The sequence below is a fragment of the Pristiophorus japonicus genome, chromosome 3 (assembly GCF_044704955.1).
Source record: "Pristiophorus japonicus isolate sPriJap1 chromosome 3, sPriJap1.hap1, whole genome shotgun sequence".
Taxonomy (NCBI): Eukaryota; Metazoa; Chordata; class Chondrichthyes; family Pristiophoridae; genus Pristiophorus; species Pristiophorus japonicus.
In genome coordinates this window covers 47067595-47075726 of record NC_091979.1, presented here as the reverse complement: position 1 = coordinate 47075726, position 8132 = coordinate 47067595, and positions in this window count along the sequence as shown.

The window sequence follows — 8132 nt, the reverse complement described above, 5'->3', positions numbered from 1 at the left end:
AGCCCTAGAAAAGATCTTACTCCTGTTACTGTGTTGGGGGCGGGTAACTTCTGCACTGCTTCCCTTCAAGCTTTGTCAATGGCCCTTTCCCCAGCGCGCACAGCCAGCCCCAGGAATTTTACTTCCTTCAGGCCGATCTGTGCCTTCTTGGGATTCACTTTAAACCCTTCTACTTTCAGCAGCTCCAGCAGCTCAGCCAGCAGTGGGCCATGCTCCTCCCCCATCATCGGTGAATAGGAACAGGTCATCCACATACTGTACTAGCTGCTGGGGTCTGCTGGAGCTCTTTAAACAGTTGGCCATACATTGATGGAAAATGCTAGGGCTGTGTGGAAGCCCTGATGGAGACAGTTCCAAGTATATTGCTGTCCTTTAAAGGTAAAAGCAAATTGTAGTGATCTTCTCTTCTTAAAGGTATGGACCAGAACCCATTGGAAATATCCAGCACCGTGAAGGTGGTCGCGGAGGCTGGGATACTTCCAATGAGATCGGCGACAGCAGCAACGGTGGGTGCACAGGCGGGGATGTTACGGTTGAGTACTCGATAGTCCACGTTGGCTCTCCAGGAGTTGTCCGTTTTTTTCACCGGCCACAACGGAGAGTTCACATGGGTAGCTATTGGTCTCAATACCCCTTGTTTAACTAAAGAACTCACGGCTGCTTCCATGTCTGCCTCCGCCTCCCTGGAGAAGTTATACTGTTTCTGCAGTCGAGTCATGGGGTCCCCATCTATGCTAACCTCGGCCCCGTATATCCTCCCACAGTCGTGTTTGTGAGTGGCAAAAACTGCAAGGTTTGCCCTCACATACTCTTGGTACTCCATCGGAGTGTTACTGACCAGTGATTCAAGGTCGTAACCCTCCTTTGGTTTCATGGTGCACACTGTCCCTTTTCCCCGTTTTTCTGGGATAACCATTACTTCACTCTCCTATCCCGTACATACTGACCCCCAAAGACAGTGGTTTCTTAAATCCACTAGGATCCGATGGCCTGGAATGAAGTCAGCCCCCAGGATCCCCCTCCCTTTCTGTTCCCACTTCATCAGGACACAAGTCCACTTGGTGTGGAGTGTTCCTAAACGAATGGAGAGCGGAATGGAGAATGAGCCAGCCTGCTCAGCACCTGTGAAACCCACCAAGCTGTAGGGGACCCCGCTAGACAGGTGAGGCGGCGGGGTTAGCTGCATAGACGAGGATGCTTGAGGCACCGGTATCCAGCAGCCTTTCACCCTTTCCACTTCCATCTGAACGGTCGGTCTCCCCCACGCAGGTTGCGCCTGTCCTAGTCACTGTTTTGGCTGGGATGGGGCAGATGGGGCTTTGGTACCGATGGCGGTAGCTACCCTCCCAGGGCCATCTAGTATTGTTTGGATGCAGTCAGAAAGTATAAAACGTGTGGGATGTGACTGGCTTCTCGTCCTCGGTCTTTTGGGCAGGGGCTGGAGAACTCTTCCCTGCGCTATTCTTCCATGGATTTCTACAATCCTTTCTCCAGTGCCCACTCTTTCCGCACCCGAAGCAGGTACATTTTGTATCGGAGGGGTTGCCCCCCTCGTGGCACCATTCCCTCTTATCCTGACTGGGTCTGACCTCGTGGACCCTTCCCTTGGGTGGGTGCTCTTTCGTCCTCCTGCTGCTCCGGTAGGCCAGGGTCAGTTGCCTGACCACTCCCTGTTCGGTGGCCTGGGGATCTCTTGGGTCAAACCAGGCCTCAGCCTTGGTTCTTAGTCATGACAAATTGTTTGCCACCAGGCTTTGGAGCCAGTGGGCTCTCTCGTCCTGTCTTAGATGATTACAGTTGAGGTCCCCTCCACACACACTCTGGTACACAGGCCACAGTCTGTCTGCAAAAGCCTGTGTGGTTTCTCCTGTGAGCTGCACTGTTTTCTCTACTCTGGAGAAGGGACTCCCGTCATTACAACCCATGGCTTCTAGAATATCCTCCTGGACGGCGGCACATGTCCTCTGCCCCCTTTTGCTCTCAGCAGAGAGGGACTGGTACAGCTTGCTGTCCAGTGAGAGGAGGAGCATCTTTGCTATTTTGGCATCATCACACCCGTCAATATCCCCTGCCTGTTCCCCTTCCATAAAGTGAACCGAGGGGTCTCCCTTTGGAGTGAGCTTTCCCAGGTGACTTATCATAGCCCTAAGCTGTTGGGGAGTGTGGGGGACCACAAACTGATTTTCCAAGGACTCCAGACCCCAGCACCGGTGGGCGGGCCAAATTTTTGTTGCCGGACCAGGCACATTGGCCCTGGTTCTGGCCCTTCCTGTTTTGGCTCGCCTACCCCTCCTTCCTGCTGCCAAACCGAGTTGAAACCCGGCGCCACAGGTGGTGGTGGTTCGCTATCCCTGTCCACCCCACAACTTGTTCGCTCCTCCTGCTGCTGAACCGGTGTAGTCACCGGTACCACAGGTGGTGGTGGTTCGCTATCCCTGTCCACCCCACAACTTGTTCGCTCCTCCTGCTGCTGAACCGGTGTAGTCACCGGTACCACAGGTGGTGCTTAAACAGTTTCCTCCTTCTCTTCCACGTTTACCCGTACCCGGGTTTATTAGGCATACCATGCCTGTTGCCTTGGACAGAGCAAGGGTTGCTTGAATGGTGAGGCGAGTGCTTTCCTCCCGCAGCATCTTTTCATTATTTTTAGCCTCGGTAACCTGAATTCTGCCTGTAGTGACTCAACAGTTTTGTCTAGGAGTTGGACCTGTCGTTGTAAAACAGACCAACCAAATTGCCTTTTCTACTGATTCTTTATGGTCCTAGCTTGCTGTCTACTGGACTGCAGCATCTCCTGGATGGTCAGCGTGCAATAGACCAAGCACCCACTCTTTAGTGACATTCACTTTCTTATACACACAGGAGGAAATCCTCTCTTCCATCTTGGTTCTTTCTCCCAAACCAGCACTCTCTGCATCACATGCCTTACACCAGAGTCCTGCCACAGTCGCCATTTTGTAAGGGGTGGTCCCGGGGGTCAGGTTCACATTTGACCTTCTGAGCGGTTCTAATTGCTCCCACTCCCTTGGGTTCTAGACTCTGGATTTATTTGGGGGACATGATAAAGTGCAAGAGACAACTGGTTTGGTGCAAAAGAACTTTGATTTTATTAAAGAAAAGAAAATACAATGTCATACTTATAATTACTCTAATAAAGAACAGTACATCACACATTCAAAGGAGTTACAGTGAATAATACACCTCCCACCTCCCTATACCTAACACTGACTAGATTAGACTCCCAGGGCAGACAGGGACGATGCTTACCAATCCTTTATGGTCAGTTAGCGGTAATTAGCGATTTCGAGGTTCGCTGGATTCTGTAGGTTCTGCTTGCCCGAACGTTGGAGAAGACTTCTTACTGCACAATCTTCAGTTGGGTGATGTCCGCTGATGCGGTAGGGCGCGTTTTGGACTTATGGGGTAAGTACCCGTTTTCTTTCGTTAGAAGTAGATTTCAAAGTATTTTTAGATAATGTTTTCACCTGTTGGTAGTCAGGCCTAGGTTGTAGTGTGGAAACTTTCGATTCTTTGGTTTCTTCCTTATGGAGTTTTGTTTCGAAGTTGGTCGATCGCGGTAGTTTTGGTGGTATCACGTTGGCTGTGGTCGGTTGCTGCCGCGATGGTGATGCTCTTCCTTCCTTTTCGATTTCAGGATGTCGGGGCTGGAGAAGTTAGTTACAACTACTGCGGTGGTCTCTCTCCCTTCTTGATGCTCTATGATGCCAGGTTGCTGTGTGCATACCTTCTGCTAAGCATCCCTAGCAGTGTCTCCTGAGGGAGTAGCATGCATAAGCCATACCCTTTGTTAAAGCAGGGCCCAGTTATACGTTTTGAGCTGTTCTAATCTTCGCGCCAAATCAGTCCGGATTCTTTGTTTAATTTTTGGCGGGCTTGATATTTCTTTGTCATATTTCGGTGGGCTCATTAAAATGTTAACCTGTCTCGGGTGTGTCGATGTTCTAAGTCTGTTTCTTGATGGAAATATTAGCTTGGTATTTCCAAGATCTGCCTGTGTTTGTTTTTTTTTCATGCGGGCTGGATGGGCCTTTGTTGTTATGCATATGCTGGACGATGGTTAGCTATATCTGGGTTAATTGTTGCTATGTTTATGTGTCTTGTGGAGAAGGATTTTCGCGTATCCATAATTCTCCAGACAATTTGCTTTAGTTTCAATACCCTAGCCAGCTTCAAAACGCAAACTGGTTTCTTTGTAGGATAGTCATCCTTTAGTTCTCTCACCCTGCCCACACAGACTAAAGTTGTCTCGTAAAATCCCAAATTCGATTAAAGTTCGTAGTTTCTTCCATGTGTACTTTAGGATTTCAAACTTTCTGGTAGATAGTTCAAATTAAATTTCCTTTCCCAATGAGTCCAAACACTGGGGGAGGTGGGGGGGGGGGGGGTTCCCATGAATTTTGCACCCTTCACATTGAAGTGTCACATTGGCTCACCTCTAAGTTAGAAGGTTCAGTGTTCCAAGTACTACAATAGACTTTTGCACATTACCTAAACTGGCACTTGAATGGCGTACTGAGGGAGTGCTACAATGTTGGAGGTGTCATCTTTCAGAGGAGATGTTAAACTGATGTCCTGTCTACCTGCTCAGGTGGATGTTGAAGATCCCATGGGGGGGAGAGAGTGAGAGATAGAGAGACAGAGAAGGAGGGGGAGGGGCAGAGAAAGGGAGAACAACAGAGAGGGGAGGGAGGGGGGAGAGAGAGAGAGAGTGGGGGGAGAGATAGAGAGAGAGAGACTAATAAGGAAAGGGTATACACATTAAGCTGTAGGCCACTTAATAGTGTAGATGAACAAAGGGACCTTGGAGTGCTTGTCCACAGATCCCTGAAAGTAGCAGGCCATGTGGATAAGGTAGTTAAGAAGGCATATGGAATGCTTGACTTTATTGGCTGAGGCATAGAATATAAGGGCAAGGAGGTTATGCTTCAATTGTATAATACTTTAGTTAGGCCACAGCTGGAGTACTGGGTGCAGTTCTGGTCACCGTATTATAGAAAGGACGCGATTGCACTAGCGAGGGTGTGGAGGAGATTTACGAGGATGCTGCCTGGGATGGAGAATCTTAATAATGAGGACAGATTGGATAGGCTGGGTTTGTTCTCATTGGAACAGAGGAGGTTGAGAAGAGACCTCATTGAGGTGTACAAAATATTGAGGGGCCTGGACATAGTGGATAGTAAGGGTCTATTTCCATTGGTGGAGGGGTCTACTATGAGGGGGCATAGTTTTAAGGTGGTTGGTGGAAGGTTTAGAGGAAATTTGGGGGGGGGGGCTTCTTTATGCAGAGGGTTGTGGGGATGTGGAACTCGCTGCCTGGAAGTGTGGTGGATGCAGAAACCTTCACCACTTTTAAGAGATGGTTGGATGGGCACTTAAAGTGCCTTAACCTGCAACGTTATGGACCTAGAGCTGGTAATTGGGATTAGACTGGATGACCCTTTGTTGGATGGCGCAGATATAATGGTAAGTACTGCAGGGAATAGAATACGGCCAGTGTAATCTCCTGGACTAGTTTCGATTGCCTGGATGGATTGGAGAGGAATTTGCCCAGATTTTTTTCTTCCTATCAGTCATTGAAGGTTGGCATGCAGGTACAGCAGACGGTTAAGAAAGCAAATGGCATGTTGGCCTTCATAGCGAGGGATTTGAGTACAGGGGCAGGGAGGTGTTGCTACAGTTGTACAGGGCCTTGGTGAGGCCACACCTGGAGTATTGTGTACAGTTTTGGTCTCCTAACCTGAGGAAGGACATTCTTGCTATTGAGGGAATGCAGCGAAGGTTCACCAGAATGATTCCCGGGATGGCGGGCCTGACCTATCAAGAAAGACTGGATCAACTGGGCTTGTATTCACTGGAGTTTAGAAGAATGAGAGGGGACCTCATTGAAACATTTAAAATTCTGATGGGTTTAGACAGGTTAGAAATACTGGACTACTGTCATACTGTCTTGCTATTGAGGGAGTGCAGCGAAGATTCACCAGACTTATTCCTGGGATGGCAGGACTGACATATGAGGAGAGACTGGATCGACTGGGCCTGTATTCACTGGAGTTTAGAAGGATGAGAGGGGATCTCATAGAAACATATAAAATTCTGATGGGACTGGACAGGTTAGAAGCAGGAAGAATGTTCCCAATGTTGGGGAAGTCCAGAACCAGGGGTCACAGTCTAAGGATAAGCGGTAAGCCATTTAGGACTGAGATGAGGAGAAACTTCTTCACCCAGAGAGTGGTGAACCTGTGGAATTCTCTACCACAGAAAGTTGTTGAGGCCAATTCACAAAATATATTCAAAAAGGAGTTAGATGAAGTCCTTACTACTAGGGGGATCAAGGGATATGGTGAGAAAGCAGGAATGGGATACTGAAGTGCATGTTCAGCCATGAACTCATTGAATGGCGGTGCAGGCTCGAAGGGCCGAATGGCCTACTCCTGCACCTATTTTCTATGTTTCTATGTTTCTAAGTTGGCCTGGGTTTTTATCTGGTTTTTGCCTCTCCTAGGAGATCACATGGCTCTGGTTGGGGTGGAGTGTAGAATGTTTCAGTGTAAGGGGTGTCGCAGTTGTGTGAGGCGGACTGGTTGGGCTGGGTGCTCTTTGCCTTTCCGTCATTGCTCATAGGTTTATGTGTAACCTTTAGGGCTGCTGACCAAGGACTGTGCGGCTCTTTGTTGGCCAGCGCGGACATGATGAGCCGAAATGTCCTCCTCCTAAGCTGTAAATTTCTATGTTTCTTTGTTTCTATATTACAGAAAGGATATAGAGACACTGGAGCAGGTGCAGAGAAGACTTACAAGGATGTTATTGAAATACGAGTGTAAACCTAACAGAAAGGGATAAACAGATATGGGTCTCATTTTGCTTGATAAAAGAAGGCTGAGGGGTAACCAATAGAGTAGATACAGAGAGAGTGTTTCCACTAGTTGGGAAGAGCATAACTGTAGGCCATCAATATAAGATAGTCACCCACAAATCAGTTAGGAATTCAGAAGGAACTTCTCTGCCCAGAGAGTGTTGAGAGTATGGAACTCACTACCCACAAGAAGTAGTTGAGGCAAATAGTATAGATGTATTTAAGGGGAGGCTAGATAAGCATATAAGGGAGAAGTGGATAGAGGGTTATCCTGATAGTTAGATGAGGGAAGACAGGGGGAGGCTCGAATGGAGAATAAGCGCTCGCATGGATTGGTTGGGTCAATGGCTTGTTTCTGTGCTGTAATCCTATGTAATCATTCACCTCCATAAGCCGTTACAAGGCTTTATCCGGACCATAATGTCCTTTGTACCATGGTAGCCCATCATTCCAGATCAGGACCTGGAATGCAGGGCAGTAACCTTCGATACCCTGTCCAGCTACACCTACCCAAGCAGTGATCATGCCTAATCGGCCACCACAGACAAAGGAGAGCTGTGGAAACATTACTTGCCTCTCCCAGAAGATCACACGGCTCCGGTTGGGGTGGAGCGTAGATGTTTTCAGTGTAAGGGGTGTCGCAGTTGTGTGAGGCGGACTGGGTGCTCTTTGCCTTTCTGTCATTGTTCATAGGTTTATATGTAACCTTTAGGTCACTTCCAGTACTTCCCTGTGGAAGTGGATCACTCTGGATGCTTGGGTCCAGGAGACCAGAAGTAGTGAGTATCCTCTGCATTGTCAGCTTGTTTTTCACAATGTGGTTTGACCATCAGAGGAACCATCGACTAGTGGACATACTGGTCACCATCCACACTGAGAGTGAGTGATAGTCATCCAGAAGGCTCAACTGTTGAGGATATATCTCCAGTTCTGCCTTCTTGATGACTATCACTCGGCCAGTAATGTTTCCACAGTTCTCCTTTGTCGCAGCTTCTGAACGAGAGATGGTGGTCTTGGGGGGCACAGTGTTCTCCAGGTGTTTGTGCTACAGCCATCAGGCTCTTCAGGTAATGCTTCGACATATCGGTGGGGGGGGCCAGTGGACATGAATGAGTTCACTTGGCATTTCAGCAGGCTCGGAGTGTGAATGGTACAATAGGATATTGTGCATTTTCAGACTTGGTGCGGGGTAAGTCAGCATGACGACAGACAGACAGTATGACAGTAGTCCAGTATTTCTACAGTTTGGGACCCCCTC